Source organism: Dendropsophus ebraccatus, chromosome 1 (assembly GCF_027789765.1).
Source record: "Dendropsophus ebraccatus isolate aDenEbr1 chromosome 1, aDenEbr1.pat, whole genome shotgun sequence".
In the NCBI taxonomy this organism is placed as follows: domain Eukaryota; kingdom Metazoa; phylum Chordata; class Amphibia; order Anura; family Hylidae; genus Dendropsophus; species Dendropsophus ebraccatus.
The window spans coordinates 101,636,308-101,657,642 of record NC_091454.1 but is presented as its reverse complement, the minus strand read 5'-3'; the positions used below and the strand labels follow the sequence as shown (position 1 = coordinate 101,657,642).

The 21,335-nt window shown below is 43.7% G+C and overlaps 1 protein-coding gene and 1 long non-coding RNA gene across 4 annotated transcripts in view; one reads left to right on the top strand and one right to left on the bottom strand.

Annotated features, from left to right (window-relative positions):
* IMMP2L (inner mitochondrial membrane peptidase subunit 2) overlaps positions 1 to 21,335 on the top strand; it is an 816,543-nt gene that overhangs the window by 483,187 nt on the left and 312,021 nt on the right. The window lies entirely within an intron of this gene.
* LOC138796544 (uncharacterized) overlaps positions 7,539 to 21,335 on the bottom strand; it is a 48,636-nt gene continuing 34,839 nt past the window's right edge. The window contains exon 3 of the long non-coding RNA XR_011363773.1: positions 7,539 to 7,881. This is a non-coding gene — a long non-coding RNA (uncharacterized lncRNA). The remainder of the gene's footprint in view (positions 7,882 to 21,335) is intronic.

Here is a 21,335-nt window from a genome sequence, read left to right as displayed (position 1 = left end):
CTGCCAAAATTATATTGTGCAATTTATTAAAGTTTTAAGACAGTGATCTTATTTAACATATTTTTTGTAGTAATTAGGCAGTTAAAGAGAACCAATCATGGACGAAAGTTAAAATTTTTTTTTTCCCTAATTAGATGTAAATCATCATTTTATTAACATTTGTAAATATAATTCATTATTTTTATTGTCACGTTTTTTAATTATTCACTTTTTATTTTCCTGTCTCGAGCCGGCTCTTTTCAAAAGAGCCGGCGCGAGACAGGAAACTCCCGTCATGCAGAGCGGCAGGAAAGGTTCCCATGATCCTTTGCCCGCCGCTCCGTTAATACACAGTGATCTCGCGCTAAACAGCGCAAGATCGCTGTGTATTTTCTAGTCCCTTTCCTCTAATCTATTTATGAAGATACAGACTGCCTCTGCAGTCTGTATCTTTATACTTTACCTATCCTCTTCTTCGGTGCAGCAAGGCCGGCGCCGCCATCTTGATTACGTCACTTGCGTTCCAGCGGTGGAACGCAAGGCCCGTAATCAAGATGGCGGCGCCCGGCCGTGCGGCACTGAAGCAGAGGATAGGTAAAGTATAAAGATACAGACTGCAAATACAGTCTGTATCTTCATGAAGTCTATCTATGAAGATACAGACTGCCTTTGCAGTCTGTATCTTTATACTTTACCCGATTCTCTGTTCCCTGGCTGTTCCGGCGGCGGCGCCATCTTGATGACGTCACGCTGGAACGCACCGCTGGAACGCAAGTGACGTCATCAAGATGGCGGCGCCCACCGGAACAGCCAGGGAACAGAGGATCAGGTAAAGTATAAAGATACAGACTGCAAATGCAGTCTGTATCTTCATGAATAGAGTTAGGGAGAGATGTACTGTCATAATAGGGACAGTTATATTTAGGTGATTGGTCCTCTTTAACTTTAACTCTGTGGCATTAAAATGACAGACAGAACAAATGACTTATTTAGAATTTTATAGTCAGTGAAAATTTACAGTGAACATCTTGTCAGTAAGAGATTCTTTCAATTATCTAATGAGGAAATAATGAATACTGAATGCTTGGATGTATTACCGTAGTATGACTCATTGTTCCTTGAACCTTGGTGGTTTGTAAAACATGATAAAAGCTTCCTGTTGTGAAAAAGTTACATAGACCTGTTGAAAAAAAAAGTGTAATAAAAGTACTTTTCAAATATTTCCATACTTAATTTTTCAAAACAATACATCTTCAATTTTACAATTTTGTCAAAAGGACCTAGAGATAGAAAGAGAGAACAAAAGCAGGGACTTCGTAGGGTATAGTTATAGTCACATAATGGGTTGCAGTAAATGCTAGAAGACCTACACTAACCTTGCATGAGTACAACACTGTGCAGAATGTAGAATGGTGTCCACATAGTCTGATTGTTTATAAATAAGTATACATATTTTTTTTATATTTTTTGAGTGTTTGTGCACACTTTATGTCATGAATTGCTATTTCATGTGTCAGATTTTTTTCAGACACATGTCGCCCCCACTTAGCTGTACCGACTTTGTCTAGCTTTTCAAGTTTATTTTTTTCATCTCTATCTGCTAAGATATAACAGTTTTCGCATAATAATCTTCCCCTCTAATGGGGCCCTAACAGAGAACATTTAAGGGCCATCACTAGGTCCCTAAACATCCTATTGGTTATTCAGTATCCCACTGTGATTGCATTGTGGGAGGCTGAATGGTTTAACACAGGTGTGTCCTCAACTAAATGCTGTCACATTGACCACAATATCAAGTAGGTTAAATAGCCGTGGCTGAAATTATTTTTATTCCCACTCATTGTAGTCAGGAGTGAGCTGTTTAAGATTATCAGCACCCACAATATGAAGGTGGATCAGCTCTATATACCCCATTCAACATTGGGCCATGTTCACACACTGTATTTGGCCATTAAACAATGGCCATTGTTGCAGAGTGCAACAATGTTTGTTGTTTAACAGCACTGCTTAACCCTTTGAGGACTAAGCCCAAAATGACCCAGTGGACCGTGCAAATGTTGATCTTTGCACTTTAGTTTTTCCCTCCTCCCCTTCTAAGAGCTCTAGCACTTTCAGTTTTCTATCTACAGGGCCATGTAATGGCTTATTTGTTACAGGAATAGTTGTACTTTTTAATGGCGTCTTTCATTCTACCATAACATGTATGATGGAATCCCAAATATATTATTTATGAAGATATGAATAAGTGAAATTGTAAAATAGAATGCAATATGGTAACTTTTGGGGGGTTCCTGTGTCTACGTAATGCACTATATGGTAAAAGCGACATGATACCATTATTCTATAGGTCAGTCCGAACACAAACATATGCAGGTTACACAGATTCTCTAATGTTATATATATATATTTTTATGAAATCCTTTCTTTTTTTGGCAATTAATTATTAATAAAATGGGCCTATTGTATAATGGGTTTTATTTTTTCACCTACGGGTTTTTATTAATACCATATTTGTGATTTATTTATTTATTTTTATATGTTTTATTTATATAATGGGAAAGGTGGATGATTTCAACTTTTATTGGGGGAGGGGTTTTAGGGTAGTGTAATAGTGTTTTTAACTTTTTTTTTTTTTTTACACATTTGAAGTCCCTTTGGGGTACTTTTACATAGATTAGTTTGATTTCTACACTGATGATTGCTATGCCATAGGCATAGCATTGATCAGTGTTATCGGCGCTCTGCTCATTGAGCCTGCCTGTGCAGGCTCAGTACAGCCGATCGCCGATCGGACCGCACATAGGTAGGTAAGAGACCTCCGGTGGTCCGTTTTAACGATCGTGACCCCCGCAGTCACACTGCGGGGGTCCCTATTGGTAAGTGACAGGGGACTCCCCCTGTTACTTACACTTAAACGCTGTGGCGCGATCGCGGCGCTTAAGGGTTAATCGACACGCGGCAGCACGATCGCTGCAGCGTGTCATTAATGGTGAGGTGCCCGCTGCTGATTGCAGCCGGCCCTCACCTGCTATGAAGCGCGCTCAGCTCCGGAGCGCGCTTCATAGCGGGAGAACCACCCAGGACGTACAGTTACGTCCAGGGTCGTCTGGTGACAGACTTCCATGACGTAACTCTACGTCCTGGGTCGTCTAGGGTTTAATTGTATAGCAGTCTATGGAACCACGGCCGTAGTTTATACACACTGTATACACTATGGCTGTGGTTCTCTGCGGCCGTAAAGTAAAAGGTAAGTACGGCTTCTGGCTTCGTTGTGCTCTATGGCTAATCGGAGTGCGGGCACACCATGTGTTTTCCCACCACATTCTTACATGTTTGTAAGATTATTGGCTGCAAAATGTCACCATGTTACCAGGAAAATAAGATGTCATCAGCAATTTACACTACACAGTCAACAAACCAAACTCATCTCTTGGGCCTATAGGAAACATGATTTGTAAGACAATACTAAATCATGGAGTAGCTGAGGTACCTGTCTTCACATTTTCTCTGACAATGATCCAGAAACCCCTGGCATCCCAGTGGAATAAAAAAAAACGTGTTTCTGTAATGGTTCTAATATCATGCACCTAATTTCATGAAGAATCCTTTTTCCAGACAGTGAAGTCAATATAGGAAAGAGCCAGAAACTTGGGACGAAAAGCAGCAACAAAACCATCATTCAACGCTTACAAAAAATGCAGGTGTCAACAAAATGTTCTATCACTGAATTTTTTTTATAAGCCATAGACACAAGGGTGCAGTGACACAGTTTTAGCGAGCAATGATTAAAACTAGATGCTTTTTATATTATTATTATTATTAATATATATATTTTTTAAATAATTTATATTTTCCTGGAAATTGGATACAAGATTAATATATAAATAGGACAGGTCAGGTCATAAGCTTCATCCACACATCAGTCTTTCCTCTGGGACCTCAGAAATCAGGATCAGTGAAATTCTGGAGAAACCAGTGTGGCATCAACTGAAAGGACTGATAGGATGATACATGGTACATCCGTATGCTGCCATTTAAAACTGACCCGACTTCTGTTGGAGCCCATGCTCTGCACAACCAGACCGTATAAGTGCAGGTTCTACTTTTACTGATGTTTGGATGTCCACATTGAAATCAATGGGTTATTTTTCTGTCCATAAATCAGGATCCTGATTTACAGACAGAAAAAAACCCTGAGGTGTAGATGAGGCCTTAAAGGGAATCAGTCAGCTTTAATTCACGTTATAAACCGCGGACACTATTATAAAGCTGTTAGGTCAACGAGACACAGGATACCTTTCATATATCTGTCTGTGCTTCCAGAATACTGAAAGATGCCTATATTATGAGGAGTCAAAGAGGCTTTCCCGAGCTCCTGAAGTGCACAAAGCTGTAACTCCTCCTTACTCGCCCTCCCATGCCTGATCCTGCTTGGGAGAGAGGAAGCATTCCAGCTTGCATCTATTTGGGAGCTTGGAAAAGCCTCTTTGAATCTTTGTACCAGAGAATATAGAGCATTTTTCTACATTCTGAAAGCACAGACAAATATATGAAAGGTATCATGTGTCTCCTTGTCCTAACATCTACCTAATAGTGTCTGCAGATTGGAATGTAAATTACAGCTGACAGATTCCCTTTAATGTCTCCATACAACTTAGACTAATGGTGGCTGAACCTGCTGCTCACGGTGGATGTAGCCACCGGTATAAGGTGTGTGGGGCCCTTTGTTCAGATTACACAAAAACATTAAGTTGTGCCGAACATTCCTGTACAGGGCGGACAGGTGGCGGGTTTTAGAGATAACTGACGGCTAGATGATTGTCCATCCGTCAGTTATTTAAGGTGTATGGGGACCTATAGTGTGTGTTAGATGTATATCAGTTTCTTTTCTCCACACAATTATATGTCTTGTGAGTTTGCAATCGCCTTTTGTTGCCGGATTGTGCTTTTGTTTAAGAGCGACTCAGGAACAATTGTTTGTGTGGCAAAGCCTTTTACATCCCATTGTCTGCACTGCTGGCTAATCTCATACTGGCTCAGCCAATGTTACTGTACATGATTAATTTAGCTATGTTGTGAGGTAATGTGGTCTAAATGATAAATGTCATAATGATATTCTCCTAACATACTAGCTCCCTAAATGTCACTGTATCTTGCCTGCAGTCATTTTATATGTGAATGAGTTTCTGAAATACAAACGCTACGGCGATTAGCTGAAAGTATGCTCTTAAAATAGGTTACAGGACGCCTGGATTAACTGCTTTGCAATGATCTTCATTTACAAATATGACAGGATAACTGGCATATTCAGACGCCAACTTTCCGTAAATTCATGGCTGATTGGGCAAGCAGAAAAAATTACTGACAAAACATTTGCAACATATAACTAGAACAAAGAAATAAAAAGAGCTGGCGGTTAACTTACATTTTCCAATTATGATCTCAAGCCTTTCTCTATTGTACATTATGATTGATAGAAATACATGAGTGCATGTGAGAAGAAATGTAATTTGTATGCCTAATTTCTTAAAAATACAGTATATGTACAATGTATAGCAGATATAGTAGTATATAAACAATAGGAAAGGCAGGAGAGGCAGCTGCATTCAGAAATGCTATGTTTAATGCTTGGCAACCAGAACTGAAGAGGGATCATAGAGAGAACTACAGTATGGGGGGTGGGGGTTGAGGATGTATGTGGAACTTAGCATTGCTGCGTCTGCATACATCGGTAAAAAACAGCTTACTTAAGAACTTCCTTGGGTGGGTAGGGTGTGCAGGGGGCTTGGCCTCCCCTTGCATCCAATTTGCTATGATTTATGCTTTTCAGCAGGTGTAAAACATGGTGAAATTCTACTCCAGCTCAGAGCTGACTTGGATTTCTGAGCCTGTCATTGGCAGGAATTTAGTTACAACTGGTGTACACCAGTCTCGATAAATCAAATCCCCTTTCCCCAATATTCATAGTGGTAATTTAACCAGAAGGATACCATCTCACTAGTCAAGCATGACGATGGGTCATTGATAGAGATGAGCGAACCGGGTTCGAGTCCATCCGAACTCGAACGTTCGGTATTTGATTAGCTGGGGCTGCTGAACTTGGATAAAACTCTAAGGTTGTCTGGAAAACATGGATACAGCCAATTACTATATCCATGTTTTCCACATAGCCTTAGGGCTTTATCCAACTTCAGCAGCCACCGCTAATCAAATGCCGAAAGTTCAGGTTCGGATGGACTCGAGCATGTTCGAGGTTCGCTCATCTCTAGTCATTGAGGAAGTGGGAATGTTTTTCTGCATCAGGAGCTGGCAATCTTAAGTATACCAGACAACATGGTTTCACAGAAACACCCGGTAATTTTAAACAAGAACAGGATTTCCACTGTTGAAAAGTGATCAATGGACTTTCCAGCAAGGCAATGATTCCAAGCACATCTCCAAGTCAGCCAAAGTTTAATCCAAATAAAATTCCTGGAAGGTCCTACAGTGGCTTCTCAGTCACCAGTTTTAAATTCCATTAAAAATTGTTTAGTGGGATTTAACTCCTTCCCCTATACGAGATTTTTGGCATAAATCTTGGTATTGAATCTCCATATTCTGACTTCTGTAACTTTGTCATTTTTTAATCTACGAAAATATAGGAGGGCTTATTTTTCTCTGCTATGATCTGACTTGGGTGATGGGACATTTTATTTGCTTTTTATCTAATAGATGATGTGACAAAAAAATGTAGCAATTTTGTCATTTGATATTTTTCATTTATGCCAATCAGTGTGCGGAATCAATAATGGTTTATTTTAATATTTCAGACAATTCTGCATGAGGTGATATCTAACATGTTTGTGATTTAAACTTTTAATAGGGAAGTGTTTTTTTGTACTTTAATTTTTTTTTCTCACATTGTTTGAGTCCCCCTAGAGGACTAAAATATGCAGTCATTAGATTGCATATATTGCTCAATGCTTTGCTTTTGCATAGCATTGATCAGTTATATTGGTGCTCTGCTGATTGAGTCTGCCTCAGGAATACTTAATCGGCAGACCATAATATAACTGATATAACTAGCCAGGGCTGCCATTGAACATAAGTGTAACCCTTTATGAGCCCTTGCAACCAATCGCCACCCCCTTTCTTTGCTGTGGAAGTGCTGATCAGAGCCCTGAGAAGTATGGTACCTCTGCTCTGATCATGAGTGCAACTGGGAGCAGACTGAATTACACTCCAGTAATTGCAGACAGGTGCCAGCTGTAACATACAGCTGACACCCACTGCATATAGTGCGGGCTCAGCTTCTGAGCCTGCACTATAGGCAATGACCACCGAGCCATTGTAAAAGGCGTATTGGGAGTCCTTAGGAGGTTAAAGAAGGAAGTTGTAGCATGGAAGCGACCAAAACATCACTGAGCTAGAGGCTTTTGCACTTGAAAAATGGACAATGATTCCAATCAAAAGGGCATATGAAGCCTGTCAGCAATTACCAAAAACATTTGTTAGAAGTTAATAAAAGATGCTCCAATAAGAACTGAAGCTGTGGGTTAAATAATACTGCACATGCTAAGATTTATTTGAACATCATTGTTAACTTAACTGTTAAATGAGTTTTTTTTTTTTTTTTATTGTCATTAAAAAGACAATCAAAACCCAGTGTGATCCCAGTGTTACTATGTACTGTATCAGTCCAGCGTAGGCAAGAGGTTTATTATGGTGACATAAAGCAGTCTTCATCTTGATACAGTCCTATATAATCATCAGGTCAGTGATTGACAGTAGACATTTTGGTTCTTCGCTGGTATCTTCTTTTTTAGTTTTCCTCAGGCTTTCCAGGCAATTACAGTCTTTTTCATTCAGTATGGTATGTGACATAGGCCTGCATGTCATTGTATTTTTCTATGTGCTTATATGCTGTCAAATGAGAGGAAAAGCATTGATGTTAGAAGGACACAACAAAGCCTGCATGGTGGCTTGCAAGAGAAGCTGTGGTCTTTTCAGACTACTGTATCACATAATTCTTTCAATCTTAGCTCAAGAAACAGTAAAGTGACCAGGAAAAGGCTTCATTTATCAGGTTTTCTACTGTAGAAAGTGACATTGCTAACAGACTTGTCGTATACTCTGCTGGGGACTTCCGGAACAAGAATCGCCTCAGTAACACACTGTGGGCTCTGAAAGAGAAGAGTGCGCACCTAGAGAAATGCAGAGGTGTGACAAGTGAATTTTTTTTTATTCCAATGGGTTCACAGAGGGCTATACAGGGTCTGTACATGGGGGGCTATTTCTGTACAGGAGCTGCATGGAGGGGCTATAACTATATGAGAGCTGCAAAAATTACCTATTACTATATAGGGTCTGCAAAGAGGTTGGCCTAAAACTATATTAGAATACAGAGAGGACCCAATACTACAGTATATTAAAGACAGAGGGAACCAAATACACACAGACACAAGCCTGTCTGTGTCTGATCAGTGCTGTAGTCACTTATTAGTTCTACAGTGTTAAAACAGCAACTCCCAGCATATCCTTAGCACTGCTTAGTACTTACTGTGTGCTGTAGTTTCAGATGGTAATTATTTAGCACTTTGTCTTACTTGGCAAATGTTATGTTTAATTTTTAGTATCATTATGGAAATTATCTATGACATGCAATACTGCTGGCATCCATCACATCAAATAGGGAACCTGTTGTTAAATTAATTATGTGTACATGTATTATGTGTCTGTAAAACTAGGTTTGCAGTGTGTTAAATTTCTGTATCATAATTAAACATCAGAATTGTATCAAAGAGGTATGTCACACCAGACATATTCATTTTAATGATGTAAATATACAATTATAATTGGGTTAAATTATATTTACACACATAAACTTTTAAGAAATGTATTCAGTCTTTAAAAAAACATTTCAACCTTTGAAATACCTCTCTTATGGCAATACTTTGAAACTCAACTACTCTAAAGCTCTCAGGCCACCCACAAAAAGTTTTTACTACTGTATATCAATATTTTTGCCACTTTTTTCATAGACTTTTAGCCACATACTTGTAAACACTGTACAGATTTGCCAGAAGTCGCAAACAGTGTCAATGCTAAATACAGGTTTTCTACTCTGACAACATATCTTTAGTGACTGCTTATCTTGGCAATCATTGATTTGCTCATTTCTGCTGACTGGTCACTTCGAAAGGAAAGTTTTAAGGTAACATAAGACTTGACCAATAGTGCTCCATAAAGTGAATGTACCAAAAGATACTTTGCTTCAAGATTTTTACATCAATAGACTGGCACCAGCGTGGGGATGCCGGTGCTGTGGTCCTTTTTTGAACCGCGTCCCAGTTCCCGAGCACGGTGACGGTCTATTCCTGGCCACTGGCCTGAAGCACTGAAGGCGGGCTTGTCCCCAGTGTGACGAAACCCCCTCCCCTCTGTAATGTGGCTCCATTGATTCTAATGGAGCTGCGTCACAGAGGGGAGGGCAGAACATCACACTGGGGGGCGGGAAGGCCTGCCTCCAGTGCTTTGGGCCAGGAATAGACCGGCGCCGTGTGCACTAACCAGGCCGCGGTTAAAAAAAGGATCACGGAACCAGCATCCCCACGCCGGTGCCAGTCTATTGATGTAGAAATCTTAAAGCAATGTACCTCATGGTACATTCCCTTTAAAGGGTTGTCTTGGGAGCAGTCTTCTGCTTCCTTGTGCTTAATTAGCTATAAGAATACTGCAACATGTTAATGTATTCCGGCTATAAGGAAAAAAAGAAAAAACATAGAAGGTGAACAATCCCTTATAGTTGTAACAAAAAACATTCTATTTCAATTAAAGTCAATTATTGTCTGTGCCTTGTATGTATTTAATAGAAGATCCTAACAAACCTCATAACCCCATAAGACACAATCTGAAATATTTTTATTTTCCCTTGGAATAAAGTTAGAATTTTCATTTTTGTTTCATTGACCTCCTAAATTCCCTTCTGATATGAGACATTGCTGTGTTTTCCTTTGACTAAAATCACTGTGAGCATTTTCCATGTTTCAAACCAGACTACATCACGAGCAGTTAATGGAAGCAATGTTTCAGTGACTATTAGAGGATTTGTTTCACTGGAGTCATCTTTTAAATGCTGCATCAAGCATTAAAGCAAATGGAAAGCACTCTGTAGCTGGGTTGACATTTCAATAACTGGTCAGTGAAAAAGAAATGTTTTAATCTTGATTCTCAGCATGCTTACATTAAACAGAAATCTGACAAGCGTAAAAACAAATTAAGTGCTTCTGAATAAAATACCATTTATGTCTCTTTCTTAACAGATCTTACAATATAGGCAATAGTTTACTATATAGATTTTCTTAGTTTCATACATTTGCATACCCTGGTAGAATTTTTGCTTTCGTGTCCTTTTTTTTAGAGAATATGAATGATAACACAATTTTTTTTTCCACTCCTGGTTAGTGGTTGGGTGAAGCCATTTTTTTAAATCATAATGACAACTAAAAACATCCAAATTACCCTAATCAAAAGTTTACATACCCCACTCAGTCTCCTGACCTCAATATCATTGTGCCACTCAGGGGAGATCTGAAGCACACAGTCCATGCAAGACAGCCCATGCAAGACAGCCCATGCAAGACAGCCCAGGCATTTACCATCTGAGAAAATAAAGAGCCTCATCCACAACAACCACAAAATACGTCAAGTTGTCATTCATGTTAGAGGTGGCAATACACAGTATTTAAAACTGGGGTATGTAAACCTTTGATCAGGGTCATTTGCATGCTTTTGGTTGTCATTATGATTGTAGTATGACAATAAATGGCTTCACACAACCACTAACCAGAGGAAAAAAGATGTTGTGTTATCATTCATATTCTCAAAAAAACAAACAAAAACAAAGCAGAACAATTCAAATGGGACATGCTAACTTTTCAGCACATTTTCTGTTTTACAAGCTCTGAGTAATATTACAAAGGATTAAAACAAAAAAACAAACAAGAAAATAAAAAAAAACTATTTGTGGGCACTCACAAACCAGGTTGCATTATATTACCACTACTACTGTCTACCACAAAAGAAAGAAAAAAAATAGGCAGGTATAAGATAAAATGCAACCTAATTAAACTTTCCCAACTTAGAAGGCTCTGGAGGATGTTCTGCTGCTCCAAATGAGACAAAAATCTGACAATGGGCACTTAAGATTATGCATTCACCGTTTACAAACAGTTGCCACATTTGACGCTGTAGCAGTAACAGTAATTGAGGCTTTTACAGATGCACATGAACAGTGTTTAGTGAAACTTGGCGTTTTTCAGGTCGGCGTTTGGACCTGAACACAGACTTCATTGCCAATGGGTCCATATTAAACATTTTTAGGCTGGGTTCACACTACGTATATTTCAGTCAGTATTGTGGTCCTCATATTGCAACCAAAACCAGGAGTGGATTAAAAACACAGAAAGGATCTGTTTACACAATGTTGTAATTGAGTGGATGGCCGCCATATAACAGTAAATAACTGCCATTATTTCAATACAACAGCCGTTGTTTTAAAATAACAGCAAATATTTACCATTAAATGGCGGCCATCCACTCAATTTCAACATTGTGTGAACAGAGCCTTTCTGTGTTTTTAATCCACTCCTGGTTTTGGTTGCAATATGAGGACCACAATACTGACTGAAATATACGTAGTGTAAACCCAGCCTTAAAGCGACTCTGTACCCACAATCTGACCCCCCAAACCACTTGTACCTTCGGATAGCTGCTTTTAATCTAAGATCTGTCCTGCAGTCCATTCGGCAGGTGATGCAGTTATTGACCTAAAAAAAATACTTTTAAACTTGAAGCCCTGTGCCAAACGGGAGTATCTGTGCCCTAACTTTGCACAACCTCTCTGTCCCTCCTCCCCGCCCTCCTCATCATTAGGAATGCTCCAGGCAGATTGCCTCCTATTCCCCACCTGTGGCAGCCCGGCACATGGGCTGGATCGTTAAGGACCTCTGCAATGTTCAGCATGGAGAAAATGTTTCAGTGGCATTCCTAATGCTAAAGAGGGCGGGGAGGAGGGACGGAGGGGTGGTGCAAAGATAGGGCACAGATACTCCCGTTTGGCACGGGCTTCAAATTTAAAAGTATTTTTTTAGGACAATAACTGCATCACCTGCCGAACGGACCCCAGGACAGATCTTGGATTAAAAGCAGCTACCCGAAGGTACAAGTGGTTTGGGGGGGGGGGGGGGTGAGATTGTGGGTACAGAGTCACTTTAACATAATTAACATAGCTAAAGTGCCACCTATCTGGGACTTTTGTGTAAAAAATGATAATTATTTAATGACTGGAAAGTGCATAAGCTAAACTGCCTGATTGTTTACTTATTTGGAGCAGCAGAAAACACTCCAGAGCCCTCAGAAAAGAGGAAAATTAATTTTGCTTACCTTGTACAATATTGGACAATCACTGTTAAATACTATATACAGACAAAAATCTTTTTATATGACTTAATAACGCATATGTACTGTCAGGATTGTGCTGTAACCTGGTGTGAACTGAACCTGTTTTTGCTTCTGTGTGCCACACCCGCTTGCTTCTCTGCTACCTGGCAATGCGGGAGTTAATCTGATTTCCTAGGAGACTTGATTTTTCCAGCTGAGTAGGTCTTTAGACTGACAGGAATCTCTACCTCTCTGGAACCTGGATATCTAAGCGCCGATCCAATGGGGATTCGGACTGGGCTCTGGTTCAGTATAAAAGGAAGCTAAGACAGAGTTCCAGCGCTGGTTATTAGCTTAATACCCTGATCCCAGCTTCCCTTGTCTACTCCTGCGATCCCCACTCCTAATCCCTCTGTTTTGCTCGACTTGATACCTGACCTCCTGCCTGACTTTTTGACTACCCGTTTGCTTGCTGATTTTGTACTGCGCTGCCTGTTTGGATTTTTGACCCGGCTTGTTTGACTATTCTTTGATGTTGTTTGTCTGTCTTGTTCCGTGTGCACAATTTAGGGAACGTTAACTTGGTTGTCCACGGTCGCCTGGGGCCGACTGAGGCAAGCTGGTAGGGACAGTGGGTGGGTTCAGACCTAGGGCCCACTGTCTTGTCGTGTCTATACCTCCCTGTCCTTACCTGTACGATACAAGAGGTGAGCAAATCGCTCATATAAACTAAGCGAATTGTCTCATTTGATCTACTCTCAGCTCAAGCCACCGGCCTTACAGTGCTGCTCCGCTCCCTGCCGCTCTACTCCGGGTGCCAGGGAAAGGCTGGATCCAATCCTGGGAAACTGGGAAAAGTTTCCTAAGATTGGATCCAGCTTTTGCAGGCATCCTGGAAGGGGAGCAGCACTAAAAGGTCGGCAGCTTGATGAGAGGAGCACAGATCTAACTAAGCGCTTCACTTCGTTGAGATGAGTGATTCACTCATCTCTATAGAACACCATAGTCCCCTCTTGAAAAGTAAACCTAATCCATGTCAGATTTCTAAAGGAAGCAGACATAGTAGCCTACAGTACCATAATGTGAAAGGCAGGTATACAAACCATTGAACAATGTATGTAAAAAAGCAATATCAAAGTAGTCTGCTACCCAGTCAAGGGAAGGAATCAGCACCTTACTTTACCACATGTGTAACAGATCATCCAGTTTTCTCAGAAGTCTAACATTAAGAACATATCAAACAGTCTATACATACCAATCATCTATGCAATACCTTAATTTTTTATTGTGATTAGAACATCTATCTAAACATATAACAATCTATTAAATGGTTCAATTTATTTTTTTAGCTCAATATTGATTACTTAGTACTGTTTGTATGCCTATTAAGAAGCATAAAATACAGAGAAACGTGTGATGACATTCATTGTACATTGCCTTTCTTCTAGATGCAATGCCACCATGCATTAGCACTTACAGCAGCCTAGATACCTTGAAGGGTGCATTAACACGTACAGGATCTGCAGCAGATTTGATGGCACAGATTTGAATCTGCAGCAGATCCGCAGCAGATTTGATGGCCCAGATTTACTTTGCATTAAATCTGCAACTTCAAATCTGCGTCATCAAATCTGCTGCAGATCCTGTACGTGTGAACGAACCCTTAAAGGTCAGGGCAGAGACACATGAATTCTTCCACAAAAGAAACCAAACTCTGAACTCCACATCTCATTTTTTACAGTCTAATTTTACTCTAATCTTTATGAGATTATGTTGTAATGGATTAAGGGGTATTCCTGTAAAATAATGCTTTGTGTGTTGCTGGACATACTGTAAAAATAGAAAACAAGCAAAACTTACCCAGGGGCAATGGCGATCATCTCTTCTGCCTACTTCCAGAGCACGGCCTGCCTGGTTAGTCAATCACTGGCCAAAATGGAACACTACTGTGGCCAGTGAACTGTTGAGCAGGCTGGTGGTGCTCCAAGTCCTCATTTTAGAAGCAGGGAGTAGAGTTGAGCAGCAGGGGGCTATGGAACCTGTGGGGCACTGAGTTAGGTATCATTTTATGCCAACTGACAATTCAGGTGTGAAACGTGGATAAACAAATGCTATTTTTTCAACATATTATTGTAAATGACCCCTATAGAATTATTTATCTGATATCTTAAATAATTTCCAATTATCTACTAATGGTATGTGTCTTTAAGGCTATATTTACATGCGGTAAAATACTCCTTTAATTTTGAGGTAAATGTATTTTCAATATAATGATGCGCCCCCTTGGAGTCAATTGAAAATTGACCAGCTGTGCGCAGTATAGAACTATGGGCGTAATTGATTATGACCATCCAAAAAATGAACATTATTTACAACCTGCTTCTGCAAAATATGGCTTAAAAAAAAAAAAAATCACAGATTATTTTAACTCAAAATTAGCCATATTTAGCTTTTATTTTACTTTGTGTGACCTAGCCTTATGCTGGGTTTACACGGAACGATTATCTTTTGAATTTTCGCTATAACAATCGCATTTGAGCAATAATTGTTTCGTGTAAACACAGCAAACGTTCATTTTGATCTTTGAACATGTTCTCAAATAGTCGTCCGTCGTTCGCTAAATATTCGCAGATCGCTTTGTGTAAACAGTCTTTCAAAGATTCACCCTATGTAAAAGATGGGCTTAAACGATCTTAAAAACGATCGCAATAACGATTTTTCTTACGAATCTTTTAACGATTTTTCTCTGTTTAAACGCTGATCGTTATAATAACCAAATCGTTAATCGTTTGATTGGGCGAACCTAGAGGAAAAACAAAATTAAAAATACTGCAGAGAAGATATGGCCTTGTTCCTCAAAGACCTTCTACAATGTAGTCTAGAAGGTGGCCAGCTGGAGCAATACCCTTGAGGGAGGTGAAGTCAAAGTCTCACTACAAAGACAATTATGGTCATCTGGGATTGGAAGGACACAGTTAAAGAAAAATAAAAAAAATAAAACATTATATATATATATATATATATATATATATATATATATATATATATATATATTGTAGGGATCTTCCAGGGGGATGGTGTGTTTGGACACAGTTCACAAGACTTGGCTTTTTAGAATAACAGCTTGGCGTTTATTGGCAGCATAAACGGTCCAGAGAACATAAGTACAGCAACACCGTGCTTTTTAAGAATAAAACAAACAAAAAGGTCTTGCCCGTCTAGGCACTTACTAACAAGCAGGTCACCTGTCTGACACTTCAATCCGTGGTATCGCACGGTATGAATAAGCCCCAGCAGCGGCAGTATTCTTTCCAGCTCCCAGCAAACACAGCATGCAGGCTGTTCACTCCTGGCTGAGAGACCTTACCTGCATCTCTGTGGAGCTCTTACCTTCTCAGGCTGATTGCTCACCTGATGGCAAAACCCAAACTGGATCGGGGGGGGGGGGAGGGAATGGCAAGTCCCACTACCAAAACCTACCTGCCATTCCATGTAAATCCAGGCCCGGTAAAAATAAATAATAACTCAGCAGCATAGCACTGCTGAGCAACAGATCCCTCCTGGACTAGCCATCTCACCGTGCGTACAGTGTCCATATTAGGACATAGTCAGAGGTCAAAGTCAAGAATCATTTTGACACAAAAGTGACTACTGATTTTGATTACTGACTCTGATAACTGACTCTAACTTCTGATTACTGACTACTGACTCTGATTACTGACTCTGACTACTCACTCTGACTACTCACTCTGATTAGTCACTACTGACTCTGATTACTGACTCTGATTACTGACTCTGACTACTTATACCTGACTTCTGATTAAATAATGTGTAATATCTGATCTGTGAAATGTCAGTAGTTAGTAGTCCCCATTCAGTTTCAGTTTCACTTTTACTTCAATTGCCAGGCAGCCCCTAGCTTGCAGTATTCAGGTAACAAAATGAAGTGATATCTGATCTCTGACTCTGATCTCTGACTTGGTCAGGAGTGAGGAGTCAGTGTGATCTCAGCAGGAGGGGCGGGGCTTCGACCAGAAGGGAAGGAGTTGTGTTGACCTTACAAGCAGGAAGTAGGAAGCAGTGAGCTGCTGCACCATTCACTCCTGCAGAAAGGGTAGTGACTAAATCCCATACCGCAAAGGGACCTCACTGGGTGCGCGCACACAGCTCCCAGGCAAGCCCCACCCCGGCCGAATTTAATTGGCTGCTCCACTCCGGGCTTCCTATCAGTTGAAATCAGACCCTGCCGGACCCCTGACCCTAATCCGATCGTTTAGTATTACGATTAGGGTTGGGGTTCGGATTAGGGTTCCTAAAATCATCTAACTATCCCCTTCCCACACAACAACCCTAACCCTAACCCTCGGGGTTTGTGCTAATCAGGAGGGTTAGGGTTAGGGTTGGGGCTGTGGGGAGGGTTAGACATGAGAAATCAGTGGGACGTAACCCTAATCCGACCCCCAACCCTAACCCTAATACTAAACGCTCGGATTAGGGTCAGGGGTCCGGCAGGGTCTGATTTTAACTGATAGGAAGCCCGGAGTGGAGCAGCCAATTAAATTCGGCCGGGGTGGGGCTTGCCTGGGAGCTGTGTGCGCGCACCCAGTGAGGTCCCTTTGCTGTATGGGATTTAGACACTACCCTGCAATATCCACAGTAACATGGGGGAGGACTGGTGTGTGTGGGGTCTGTATACAGGGGAGAGGACTGGTGAGTAGGGTCTGTATACAGGGGAGAGGACTGGTGTGTAGGGTCTGTATACAGGGGGAGGACTGGTGTGTGTGGGGTCTGTATAAAGGGGAGAGGACTGGTGAGTGGGGTCTGTATACAGGGGAGAGGACTGGTGTGTGGGGTCTGTATACAGGGGAGAGGACTGGTGTGTGGGGTCTGTATACAGGGGAGAGGACTGGTGTGTGTGGTCTGTATACAGGGGGAGAGGACTAGTGTGTGGGGTCTGTATACAGGGAAAGAGGACTGGTGTGTGGGGTCTCTATACAGGGAAGAGGACTGGTGTGTGTGGGGTCTGTATACAGGGGGAGAGGACTGGTGTGTGGGGTCTGTATACAGGGGGAGAGGACTGGTGTGTGGGGTCTGTATAATGGGGGGAGGACTGGTGTGTGGGGGGGTCTGTATACAGGTGCAGAGGATTGGTGTGTGTGGGGTCTGTATACAGGGGGAGAGGACTGGTGTGTGGGGTCTGTATACAGGGGAGAGGACTGGTGTGTGTGGGGTCTGTATACAGGGGGAGAGGACTGGTGTGTGGGGTCTGTATACAGGGGGACAGGTCTGGTGTGTGTGGGCTCTGTATACAGGGGAGAGGACTGGTGTGTGTGAGGTCTGTATACAGGGGGAGAGGACTGGTGTGTGGGGTCTGTATACAGGGGAGAGGACTGGTGTGTGGGGTCTGTATACAGGGGAGAGGACTGGTGTGTGGGGTCTGTATACAGGGGAGAGGACTGGTGTGTGGGGTCTGTATACAGGGGAGAGGACTGGTGTGTGGGGTCTGTATACAGGGGGAGAGGACTAGTGTGTGGGGTCTGTATACAGGGAGAGAGGACTGGTGTGTGTGGGGTCTGTATACAGGGGGAGAGGACTGGTGTGTGTGGGGTCTGTATACAGGGGGAGAGGACTGGTGTGTGTGGGGTCTGTATACAGGGGGAGAGGACTGGTGTGTGTGGGGTCTGTATACAGGGGGAGAGGACTGGTGTGTGGGGTCTGTATACAGGGGGACTGTATACAGGGGGAGAGGACTGGTGTGTGGGGTCTGTATAATTGGGGGGAGGACTGGTGTGTGGGGTCTGTATAATTGGGGGGAGGACTGGTGTGTGGGGGTCTGTATACAGGTGAAGAGGACTGGTGTGTGTGGGGTCTGTATACAGGGGGAGAGGACTGGTGTGTGTGGGGTCTGTATACAGGGGGAAAGGACTGGTGTGTGGGGTCTGTATACAGGGGGAAAGGACTGGTGTGTGGGGTCTGTATACAGGGGGACAGGTCTGGTGGGTGTGGGCTCTGTATACAGGGGAGAGGACTGGTGTGTGTGGGGTCTGTATACAGGGGGAGAGAACTGGTGTGTGGGGTCTGTATACAGGGGGAGAGGACTGGTGTGTGTGTGTGTGTGGGGGGGGGGGGGGGATCTGTATACCGGGGGAGAGGACTGGTGTGTGTGTGTGTGTGTGTGGGGGGGGGGGCTGTATATAGGGGAGAGGACTGGTGTGTGTGTCGATCTGTACAAACCAGTCCTCTCCCCTGTATACAGACCCCACACACACCAGTCCTCCCCCTGTATACAGACCCCACACACCAGTCCTCTCCCCCTGTATACAGACCCCACCCACCAGTCCTCTCCCCCTGTATACAAACCCCACACACACCAGTCCTCCCCCCCTGTATACAGACCTCACACACCAGTCCTCTCTTCCTGTATACAGACCCCCCCACACACACCAGTCCTCTCTCCCTGTATACAGACCCCACACACCCCAGTCCTCTCCCCCTGTATACAGATCCCACACACACCAGTCCTCTCCCCCTGTATACAGACCCCACACACCAGTCCTGTCCCCCTGTATACAGACCCCACACACCAGTCCTCTCCCCCTGTATACAGACCCCACACACCAGTCCTCTCCCCCTGTATACAGACCCCACACACCAGTCCTCTCCCCTGTATACAGACCACACACACCAGTCCTCTCCCCCTGTATACAGACCCCCACACACCAGTCCTCTCCCCCTGTATACAGACCCCACACACACCAGTCCTCTCTCCCTGTATACAGACCCTACTCACCAGTCCTCTCCCCCTGTATACAGACCCCACACACCAGTTCTCTCCCCCTGTATACAGACCCCCCACACACCAGTCCTCTCCCCTGTATACAGACACCACACACCAGTCCTCTCCCCCTGTATACAGACACCACACACCAGTCCTCTCCCCCTGTATACAGACACCACACACCAGTCCTCTCCCCCTGTATACAGACCCCACACACCAGTCCTCTCCCCCTGTATACAGACCCCACACACCAGTCCTCTCCCCTGTATACAGACCCCACACACCAGTCCTCTCCCCCTGTATACAGACCCCACACACCAGTCCTCTCCCCTGTATACAGACCCCCCACACACCAGTCCTCTCCCCTGTATACAGACACCACACACCAGTCCTCTCCCCCTGTATACAGACACCACACACCAGTCCTCTCCCCCTGTATACAGACACCACACACCAGTCCTCTCCCCCTGTATACAGACCCCACACACCAGTCCTCTCCCCCTGTATACAGACCCCACACACCAGTCCTCTCCCCTGTATACAGACCCCACACACCAGTCCTCTCCCCCTGTATACAGACCCCACACACCAGTCCTCTCCCCCTGTATACAGACCCCACACACCAGTCCTCTCTCCCTGTATACAGACCCTACTCACCAGTCCTCTCCCCCTGTATACAGACCCCACACACACCAGTCCTCTCCCCCTGTATACAGACCCCACACACCAGTCCCCTCTCCCTGTATACAGACCCTACTCACCAGTCCTCTCCCCCTGTATACAGACCCCACACACACCAGTCCTCTCCCCCTGTATACAGACCCCACACACCAGTCCTGTCCCCCTGTATACAGACCACACACACCAGTCCTCTCCCCCTGTATACAGATGTCCCCCACACACCAGTCCTCTCCCCCTGTATACAGACCCCACACACACCAGTCCTCTCTCCCTGTATACAGACCCTACTCACCAGTCCTCTCCCCCTGTATACAGACCCCACACACCAGTTCTCTCCCCCTGTATACAGACCCCCCACACACCAGTCCTCTCCCCTGTATACAGACACCACACACCAGTCCTCTCCCCCTGTATACAGACACCACACACCAGTCCTCTCCCCCTGTATACAGACACCACACACCAGTCCTCTCCCCCTGTATACAGACCCCACACACCAGTCCTCTCCCCCTGTATACAGACCCCACACACCAGTCCTCTCCCCCGTATACAGACCCCACACACCAGTCCACTCCCCTGTATACAGACCCCACACACCAGTCCTCTCCCCTATATACAGACCCCACACACCAGTCCTCTCCCCCTGTATACAGACCCCACACACCAGTCCTCTCCCCCTGTATACAGACCCCACACACCAGTCCTCTCTCCCTGTATACAGACCCTACTCACCAGTCCTCTCCCCCTGTATACAGACCCCACACACCAGTCCTCTCCCTCTGTATACAGTCCCTACACACCAGTCCTCTCCCTCTGTATACAGACCCCACACACACCAGTCCTCTCCCCCTGTATACAGACCCCACACACCAGTCCTCTCCCCCTGTATACAGACCCCACATACACCAGTCCTCTCCCCTGTATACAGACCCCACACACACCAGTCCTCTCCCCTGTATACAGATCCCAAACACTAGTACTCTCCCCCTGTATACAGACCCCCACACACCAGTCCTCCCCCATGTTACTGTGGACATTGCAGCTTCCTTCCCTCTCTTTCTGCAGGAGTGAATGGTGCAGCAGCTCACTGCTTCCTACTTCCTGCTTGTAAGGTCAACACAACTCCTTCCCTTCTGGTCGAAGCCCCGCCCCTCCTGCTGAGATCACACTGACTCCTCACTCCTGACCAAGTCAGAGATCAGAGTCAGAGATCAGATATCACTTCTTTTTGTTACCTGAATACTGCAAGCTAGGGGCTGCCTGGCAATTGAAGTGAAAGTGAAACTAAAAGTGAATGGTGACTACTAACTACTGACATTTCACAGATCAGATATTACACATTATTTAACCTCTTAAGGACCCATGACGTACCGGCACGTCATGGATCACTGTCACTTAAGGACCCATGACGTGCCGGTACGTCATCCCTTTAAACGGGCGCCGCGGCCGGCCGGGTCCCGATCGGGGGAGATAGCCT